This window comes from Chrysochloris asiatica, unplaced genomic scaffold (genome assembly GCF_000296735.1).
Source record: "Chrysochloris asiatica unplaced genomic scaffold, ChrAsi1.0 scaffold00048, whole genome shotgun sequence".
NCBI lineage: Eukaryota > Metazoa > Chordata > Mammalia > Afrosoricida > Chrysochloridae > Chrysochloris > Chrysochloris asiatica.
In genome coordinates, this window is record NW_006408566.1 from 2,171,418 (window position 1) to 2,179,314 (window position 7,897).

The window sequence follows — 7,897 nt, forward strand, 5'->3', positions numbered from 1 at the left end:
ATTCTTTGTATTCCATCTGTTGAGGTTCAGGTGTACAATCCGTTTTATGTTGTTGAAAAAAGTTATTTGCAATGAGAAAGTCATTGTTCTTGTAAAATTCTGTTATGCTATCTCCAAAAGCTTTTCTATCACCAAGACTATATTTTCCAACTACTGATCTTTCCTTTGTTTCCAATTTTCACAGTCCAATCACCAGTATTATCAAAGCATCTTTACTGCATATATGATCAATTTCAGGCTAAAGAAGTCTGTAGCATTCTTCAATTTCATCATCACTTGCTTTAGTGGTTGGTGGATAAATTTGAACAATAGTGATATTAACTGTGACCTTCCTTGTAGGTGGACATTATCTTATCACAGACAGCACTGTCCTTCCTGATAGATCTTGAAATGCTCTTTTCAGAAATGCACGATACACCATTCCTCTTTCTTTTATTTTGGAATAATAAACCACAGGATTGTATGATTCAAAATGACCAAAATTAGTCCATTTCAGTTCACTAATGCCTTTAATGCATTGTTCTCTATGCATTTCATTTTATTATTGTAGCAATCATTCTGGAAGAAAAAAGAGACAACCAATTAAATTTGGATACACAACACAAACAGGCATTTCAAAGTAGTGATACAGGAGTGAACTCTGAATAAATGAAAATATGCTCAAACTCATTAGTAGTTCCAAAAGTGCACAATGAGATTTCAATAGCAGCAAGTGTTGGTAAGAATGTGGAGTATTGAAACAACCATCCATGTTAATTGTGTTAAAATTAGTATAAACACTTTAAAAGAGAGTTTCTCAATATGGAGTGAAGCTGAAAAGCCATAACTTTACTCCTACACATATATGTTAGGGAAGTCCTGTACTCGTGTAGAAGACAGTGTATACAGGAGTAGTGTTTGCAATAAGGAGCTCTGATAGTGTAGTGGTTACGAATCAGGCTGCGAACCAGAAGGCCAACAGTTCGAAACTACCAGCTGCTCCGCAAGAGAAAGATGAGGCGATCTGCTCCCATAAAGATGTACAGCCTCAGAAACCCTATTCAGGGTAGCTATGGGTTGAAACCGACTCTACGGCACTTAACAACAACAACAACAAGTGCTTGCAATGGAGTCCTGGTGTGGCACCATAGGATAAATGCTGGACTACTAACCACAAAGTCAGTGGTTCAAACCCAACAGTTGCTCCTTGAAAATCCTATATAGGTTGCTATGAGTCAGAACCAACTCCAATACACTTAACAACAACAAATGTTTGTGATAGAAAAAAAGTTAATTAAAATGTTTATCAATTGTAGGATGAAGAAAAAAAAATTACTAGATTAATAAAGTATAATAATGTACAATAGTGAAAATGAATAACCTACAACAAAAAATTTGTTGCTGTTAAGTGCCATTGAATTGGGTCTGACTCATAGTGGCCCTGTATAGGGTTTCTAAGGAGTGGCTGGTGGGTTTGAATGGCTAACCTTGCAGTTTAAACCAATCTTACAATTCAGCACTCATCCTGCAGTACCACACCAGAACTCCAAGTATAAATTGTATTCATCAAATTTCCTAAAACATAATGTTAGGGTAAATATGTCATAGAAGTATCACAATATGATTAAATAATTAAATTTTTAAAAATAGTTAACACATTATTTGTTCTTTGTTGTTGTTGTTGTTAGTTGCAGTTGCCATGGATTCGTCTACAAATGATGACAATCCCATGTGCCAGAAAAAAAACGTTGCCTGGTTCTACCATTTTCATGACTGCTGGCATGTAGAGGTCATTGTTGGTCTCCAGTACAGGGAGCTCATATTCCAGTCCTGGTGTGGTACTGTAGGATAAGCACTAGACTGCAAGGTCAGTTTGCCCCACAAGGTTGGCATGTCAAACCCACCAGCTGCTCCCTGGAAACTCTATAAAGGGTCACTATGAGCAGGAACTGACTTATGACACTCAACAATAACAATATATTGGATAATATTCTGTTATGATTCATAGGTTTTAATTGACGAACTTTTAGACGTAGATCCCTGAAAGTTGTATCTTCCTATTGTTTGGAAGATCAGGTGAAACTGTCCACTATGGGCAATCTTGCTAGTTCTTGAATTACTAGTAGCATACTTTCCAGCTTCCTAGTAACGTGCAAGCCATTATGGGACAACAAACTGAACTGAGGGATGGATAAATTGCCTATGTAGTTGTTTCTCTGACATTCTTAAGGTATTCAGTGACTAAATACTCGGAAATAGTTCGTCACTCCTTCTTCTTAGTCTGTCTTCATCTGGAAGCTCATCTGAAACCTGTCTACCATGTTGACCCTGCTGGTATTTAAAATACCAGTGGCATAGCTTTCAGAATCACAGCAACTCATAAGCCACCACAGTATGACAAACTGACAAGACGAGTGGTGGCCAGGATGGCCAAACTTTGTCTCTCATACTTCAGACATATTGTCAGGAGGGACCAGTCGCTGGATAAGAATATCATGTTTGGTATGGTGGAGGGTCATAGAAAAATAGGAAGACTCCCAACGAGATGGATTGGCCAGGTGGCAGCATTGATGGACTCAAGTGTGGCAACAATAGTGAGGTTGGCCCAGGATTGGGCAGTGTTTCATTCTGAGGTGCATAGGGTTGCTATAAGTTGGTACCAACTAGATGGCACCTAACAACAACAACAATGTAGTTGTTGGTAGGTGCCCTTTGTTTGGTTCTGAATTATAGTAACTGTACAACAGAACAAAATTCTGCTTGATCCTACACCATTCTCACAATTGTTTCTATGTTAGAGCCAATTGTTGAAGTCACTGTGTCCATCAATGTTATTAAAGGCCTTCCTCTTTTACTTTGATTATCTACTTTACTAAGCATGATATCCTTCACCAGGGATTGGAACCTTTGGTAACATATGCAAAGTAAGTGAGATAAAGTATATTCCTCGATTTGAGGAGCATCTGTTTGTATTTCTTCCAAGAAAGATTTGTTTGGTTTTTTGGCAATCCATGGTATATTCTCTGCCAACACTATTATCCAAGTCCATCAATTTCTTATTGTTTGTATAATTTTTTAATGCATATGAGGCAACTGAAGCTATCATGGCTTAGATCAGGTACATCTTAACACTCTAAATGATGTCTTTTCTTTCTATAGGTACTTAAAAAAGTATTTTGCAGCAGATTTGTCCAGTGCAATATATAGTTTGGTTTCTCAACTGTTAGTTCAATGGACATTTATTGAGGATCCAAGTACAATTAATTTTTTTTTTTTCATCAAAGCCAACACTCTTTATTTATCGTTCCTGCCGTTCAGCTTGTCTGCTCAAGCTGAAGGATAAGTGGATTGTAGAGATGCAGGAGAGACCTCCAGGGACAACACCTTCCTGAAAGAAGTCTATGCACACTACCAAGGCTGTTTAGACTTGAGAAGCAATTGAACAATAAACTTCACTGAATTAGAAATGTACAAAAGTGTCCGGGAAGCTGCTGGCCTCCACACAAGTCTCAGAATAACGCTTGTGCAAAGGTCCTGAGGCTGGCCGAGGAACAGCTGGGTTCTCCCTCTGGGCAGGCACAGTCCTGGCCACCCAGCAGAAGTGTGTCGAGGGACAGATCTGCGGGCAGTTGCCCAGGTGCGGTGGACCCTCAGTCTCTGGTTCCTCCAATGCATTGCTTTAACGTGCCTCTATGTTTGTCCTTTAAAAGTGTTCATGCAGATGTAGGTTCCTGAGAATCTGTGGCTCTCCTCCAGGGCAGCCTGGGAGAGTATGCTTTTCAAGATGATGAGGGCATGCATTGTCCACAGCAACAAGAGGAGGGCCTGATTGAGCTGTACAGCTTCCACTGTCCTCGGGGCCACCATCTCTGGTTTCAGTGATGGGAAGATGTTGGGAAACCTGACCCTCATGCCCTGGAATATCTAGGTGTTGATGTGGAAGGGTAGCACGGTGGTGGCACTGACGCCTGGACAGTCCAACAGCCCAGGGTCAGGATCTCCATGAAGGTGAAGGCAGAGGCTTTGGAGGTGCAGTAGTCAATGGCGTGGGGGATGACCGACAGCGCCGGCACGGAATTTAGGCCCATGATGTGGCCATTCTGCAGCTCCAGCATGAGAGGCAAGAAGGCCTTGGTGGTCCAGAACTGGCCCAGGGTGATGATGTGCTGGGACTTTAGGAGGGCATCATCGTCACTGTCAGTCAAACTCTTCCCTTGGACCACAGCAGCATTGTTCACCAGGATAATAATGTCACCCACCTTCTCCCAGAGAGCTTTGCCTATACCTCCTCCTGGTTGCTCACATCACAGATGAAGTAGTGGCATTATGTGCCGATATGCCGAATCTCCTCTGCCATCTCCTTCAGGCATTTCTCAGTCTGACCCCAAAGGACGGTATTTATTGCACTGCGCTCTGCAAACTAGCTGGCGCCCAATTTGTCTCCCGCCGCCTGTGATGAGGTCGTTCACCTGCAACAGGTCCTAGAGCTTGGCGGGTAGCACCAGATAGATCTCTGACCAGTCGTGAAATTAACTCTTCCTAAATGCAAAGTACCTGGTGAGAAAAACGGGAAGAAGAAGAAGGAGAAGAAAAGTAAATTACCACCACTCGTTTGTCAGCTTGTCAAACTATGGTGGTTTGTGAGTTGCTGTGATTCCAGAAACTATGCCACCGGTATTTTAAATACCAGCAGGGTGACCCGTGACAGAAGACTCTTTAATAACTGGCACTATGCAGATGATACAATCTTGCTTGCTGAAGGTGAAGGACACTTAAAATATTTACTGATGAAGATCAAAGAGCACAGCCTTCAGTGTGGATTACATCTCAATTTAAAGAAACAAAAATAATCACCACTGGACCAAAAAACAACATTCTTATCAACGGAGAAAATATTGAAGTTGTCAAGGACTTCATTCTTCTAGGATCAACTATCAACACTCATGGAAGTGAAGCAGCAGTCAAGAAATCAAAGGATGCTTTGTATTAAGCAAATATTCTGCACAGGACCTTTTTAAAATGTTGAAGAGCAAAGATGTCAGCTTGAGGACTGAGATGCGCCTGACCCAAGCCATGGTATTTTCAATAACATCATATGCATTTGAAAGCTGGACAGTGAATAAGGAAGACCATAGAAGAATTGATGCCTTTGAGTTATGATATTGGAGGAAAATATTGAAAGTGCCATGGGCTGCCAAAAGAATCAACAGATCTGTGTCGGAAGAAATGCAATCAGAGTGCTCCTTGGAGGCCAGGATGGCCAAACTTCATCTCTCATACTTTGGACGTATTTTCAGGAGGGAGCAGTCACTGGAGAAGGATATAATGTTTGGTAGGGTCAGAGAAAAAAAGGAAGACCCCCATCCAAATGGATTAGCAAAGTAGCAGCATCAATGGGCTCAAGCGTGGCAACAATGGTGAGGCTGGTCCAGGAGGTCGCTATAAGTTGGTACTGATTTGATGGCACCTAACAACAACAACAAAGTACAATTAAATTGAGTACTTTCTTGGTGTTTTCTTTGTTAATTATGATGTTGCTTATTGTTCCAATTGTGAGGACTTTTTAATGTTTAGGTGTAATCCATACTGAAGGTTGTAAATTTCATTTTTTATCAGTCTTGTGTTATCTATATATGTGGCAAAAATTATGAAATTATACAAGAAGCTAATGAGCACAAAAATCAGTAGGGTGGTGTCTTAGTTATCAAGTGCTTCTATAACAGAAACATAACAATTTTTTCTTTTCCAGTTTAGGAAGCTAGAAGTCTGAATTCAGAATGCTGACTCTAGGGGAAGGTTTATTCTCTTTGTCCGCTCTGGAGAAATATCATTGTCTCCTTTCACATATGTGGGCTTGGCATACCTTTGAGATCTCCATGTCACTTGATATCAATTTTTCTCTGGTTTTAGGGAGTTCATAGTGGTGTGACCCATAGTCTCAAGGACATTCCTTGAGTTCTTCTTTCTTGGAGGTAGTAGGTCCCTCTGATATCTACTTGCTTGCTTAATCTCTTTTATATCTCAAAAGGTAATGACTCAAATGCAACCTAATCTTTTAGATTTTATCTTGCCCATTCACCTAAGTGCCACAAATCCTGTTTCATTAATCATAGTGGTTAGGATTTGCAACACACAAGACATTCACATTCAATCACAAAGTGGAGGATAATTACATAATATTAAGAATGGTCTAGCCAAATTAATGCTTATTTTGTGGAGATACAATTCAATCCATAGCAAGTGGTTCCTCTTGAGGAAGGAGTTTCTAAAACACTGGGTATGCCCTCTCTTTACTTGGGTAGTGGGTTTCTAATAATTCCTTTAATTGATATTCTTGAAATTTAATTACATGCTTTTAAACTCTCCAAACATGAAGTATATTTAATAGTAAAATAATTTTAAACAAAAATCAATGAGTCATCACACATCTTTACATAAACTACTATTTAAGTACCGCTCATGAGATTCTAGCTTTATTTGATTAATTTGCATACTTTTTAAAAAATTTCCTCATTGATTGATTTACAGAGCTGTAATCTTTAATCACCTATGAAATTTATTATCTGGTAGAGGAGAAATAAACAGAAAGGGAATTTTGTTGTTCTTAAGTGCTATTGAGTAGGTTCCAACTCATAACAACTCTGTTTAGGGTTTCCAAGTGACTAATGGATTTTTAACTTCCAACTTTCTGGTTAGCAGTCCTGTGTTTACCTTATAGAGCCACACCAGAGCTCCTTATCATCATGTAAATATCTACTGTTAGACCCTTTATAACACAGAAAATATCTAAGATCTGTTGCATTATGGCTCAGACATTCTTCAGGTGATTTGTGGACAGTATCTCAATGAATTCTTATGAACTCGCAATGGATTTGTTGTTACTTCTATTGAGCAGAGAGGGAACAGTCTCAGGCAGATTAATTTACTCACAATTGTTGTATAGTCAATTTAGACTCATTGTAAACCCATATGACACAATAGAACTGCCTCATAGGGTTTTCTTGGCTATAATATTTATGGGAACAGATATCTAAATATTACTTGAATGGCTCGGTAGATTTGAACTTCCAGCCTTTCAGTTACTAGCCAAACTCTTAACCATTGTGCAACTGGGGCTCCTTATCCACCAAAAAGAAGTGGAAAGAAAAATTAATCCCTGATCTTCCAGACTCTGATGTAAAAATTTTTCCCAGAATACTTCACCATCAGGAGTAGACTGGGGCTGCCAAGCATCAGGGACATCCAGTACAGTGTTTTTTTGACAGAATGAGTTTAATAAATATTTGCTGAAGGAATAAATGAGTTTCCTGAGAATATATTGCCTACCTGAACATTTGTTTTCATTTTGTTCCTAGTTCTGTGATCTTTCTCCCATCTTCAATTAGATCTCCATGTGGCCTGGACCATAAAAGCTTATTTAGTAATTGGAAATTACTCTCTCTCATATGTGAGATGTTTTAGACAACCTGCTAAATAAACAATTTTACCATGATCCAACTCTTTTAAATCTCTCTCTCTCTCTTTTTTTTTTCCTTTATGATACAATATTATGCCTAAAAGAACAGGACTGTAATAATGCACTTACTTACTAGTGTTTTACTTATTGTTACCTGTCATGGAGTCTACTTACCAGTCATGGTGAACCCATGAACATCAAGTGGATGGTCTTGTATTATCCCCAGAATCCCATGTTTGGTTGGGATTGGAACATTGTGAACCCCATAGGATTTTCATTGGCTGGTTTTCAGAAGTAGATAGACAAGTTTTTCTTCCTAAGCAGTCTTAGTGTGAAAGTTCTCCTGAAACCTGTTCAGCACTATTGTTGTTGTTAAATGCCATTAAGTTGGTTCCAACTTATAGCTACTCTGTATTAGGGTTCCGGAGAAGCAGCTGGTGAGTTTGAACCGCCAACCTAGTG

The 7,897-nt window shown here is 39.4% G+C and overlaps 1 pseudogene; it reads right to left on the reverse strand.

Moving 5' to 3' along the window:
• Positions 1-3,669: 3,669 nt before the first annotated feature.
• On the reverse strand, positions 3,670-7,616 carry LOC102828783 (annotated as a pseudogene).
• Between the last annotated feature and the right edge of the window lie 281 nt (positions 7,617-7,897).